The 2,362-nt window shown below is 35.7% G+C and overlaps 1 long non-coding RNA gene across 1 annotated transcript; it reads left to right on the top strand.

The window, feature by feature from the left end:
- The first annotated feature begins 13 nt into the window (after positions 1-13).
- LOC113749697 lies at positions 14-1,560 on the top strand. Its single transcript, XR_003464568.1, has 2 exons — positions 14-103; positions 954-1,560. It is a non-coding gene; the product is annotated as an uncharacterized LOC113749697 (long non-coding RNA).
- The last annotated feature ends 802 nt before the right edge of the window (positions 1,561-2,362 follow it).

The raw sequence follows: 2,362 nt of genomic DNA, 5'->3' as shown, positions 1-2,362 counted from the left end.
GTGTGAAGATGGCCTGAGTTACCGGACTTTGGTGGCGCGGGAAGGAGCCATTCCTCCTCTGGTCGCTCTGTCTCAGGCCGGAACTAGTCGGGCTAAACAGAAGGTAATTTGAAAAAAAGAATTTTTGCAACTGTTTCACCTCTAGTTTCTGCCACGTCATTATTATTATTTTGCAAACTCCTGCCATGAAAGTTCTTCTTTGGGTAAAAAAAAAAAATGCTTTTTGCCATGAAGGAAAAAAAGATTTTTTTTTTTCTCTTTTTTTTTTGGGTTGGTCGGTGGCGACAAGTGGGAGGAAAACGTGGCTGCTTAATTTATGTAGTTAAAAATTTGGTAGTTTGGTGGAATATGTAGTCTTACTTTAATCATGACGTTAGTTAAGTTAGTGGGAAGATACTTTAATTGAGGGATAGTAAATGTAGTAATTAATCAAAGATGAAACATGATTAAGGAGAAGATTTTCTTGTATTGAAAGTTAAGCAGCCGTCTAATGAATAGGAAGGAAGGTAGGCTAAGAAATGAAGTGGAGGAACAAAAAGAAAAGATGACGATCTTTCCCTACTAAGAAGAGTAAAATTTGGTGGGAGCAAGCCATTCCTTTATGGGGAATGCAATAATAATAAATGTGACTTTGGCGATTGACTTAAACATGGTGGATTAGAATACAAGTCTTGTGAAATGACAAGGAGGAAATCGGCGAATTGTTCTCTTTTTCGTGTTCGTTGGATTTGGAAAAGATAATACCCAGAGTGAGTGAATGGCAGTAGTAGTAATTTCTTTCAGCAGCATAATTAGCATTTGACAGATGGAATTATTAGCCATTCAATTTACAAACTTCCTTCATTGATTATTACTGTATGTATGTATTATTATTATGTTTATGTGCATGTTGTTTTAATATCGTGACATTATTGTTTTGTCGTTTGTGGGGCATATGGTTGATTTGGTGGCAGGCGGAGATGCTGATTGGGCTCCTACGGCAACCGAGATCCGGCAACGCCGCTGCTCCTGCTGCCACTGCCAGGGCGTCTTCTGATGTGTCAGTTGCTTAGTAGCTGCTGCATCATGTCTACAACATGCCACATGGGGAGGCCATGCCACCGTCTCATCGTAGGCTTATCGGTTAGCGGTGGTTGCAAAGGGGGCTTGAAAAGAAAAGAAAAGAAAAGAAATACTAGTACGTACCACGGCACTAGTTCTGAGATATTTTAGTCTGATGATGAAAAAGAAAATAGATGGGAAAAAGGAGTAAGATCAAACTGTATATAAGCGGTCAATTGTAAATGAAAACTTCATAATGTAAATTGGTGAAAACTAATCATCATCACATCGGTTGCTTGGTTTGGGGTTTTTTTTTTTTTTTTTTTTTTTTTTTTTGTATTTTGAGGCAGTTTTGGCCTTCGGAGAAAAGAGCTTTTTGGATTTGGGTGAAGTTGAGGAGGCTTTGGTCTGTGGGTATTCCGTGGTTGGTTGTGCTTAGTTGTGTGTGCTATCGAAGTTTTTCACTTTTGACTTTATATCTTGAAAAGATGCGAATTCTGCCACCTTCTGGTTCTGGAAGACATTTGTCACTTGAAATTTCTTCTTTTTATTTGTTTTCTTTTTTTTTTCTTCTTCTTAAATGAAGAATTAATTGAACTTGTGGTGTACCAATGGATATAACGAATTGAAGAATTATTTTTGTTTGAGCGTTTTTCAGAAGATTAACGCGGTAACACTTTGGCGAAATGTGACGTGCATGAGGTTGAAAAGTAATTAAAAAATTATAGGAAGAATATTATCCTAAATTTCAAAAAAAAAAATTTCCAAAAATTGCAATCCCCTTCTATGGTGCATATGGGGCATGTGAATAGAAAAATTGGTTTGTTGAACATTTTTAATGTTAACGCTCATCAGCAACATTCAGAGTGACATATTTATTCAGAGTAATTAACAAGTTTTGATGTTGTTTTTATAAAAAATATTTATTAAAAAACTTTGATATATATAAAATAAAATAATAATTAAAAAATATATTTATAAAAAAACGTAAAAATTTTTGTAAAAAACTACGTTCTAATAGCAATTACTGGGTAAGCAGTAGTGACATTCGGAGTGACGTATTTATGGAACTGCTGATCTCTGTAGACGTCACAAACAAGTAATCATGATCATCTCTCCTCTTGCTTCCAATGGAGGCACAAACTATCGAAGTCTAACCATCCAATAAACACGAGAGCTAACGGAAGTCATTATAAATCTTCATTTTTCCCTCCAGGAATCTTTATTCTCAGTAAGTAAATGTGCAAATGAAGAATTGCCTAGTGGCTTGAGAATACCCACAAATCTCTTTTAAGATATAGAGATGCCCTTTTTCTCCATC

This window comes from Coffea eugenioides, chromosome 10 (genome assembly GCF_003713205.1).
Source record: "Coffea eugenioides isolate CCC68of chromosome 10, Ceug_1.0, whole genome shotgun sequence".
Lineage (NCBI taxonomy): Eukaryota > Viridiplantae > Streptophyta > Magnoliopsida > Gentianales > Rubiaceae > Coffea > Coffea eugenioides.
This window is presented reverse-complemented; position numbering and strand designations above follow the sequence as displayed.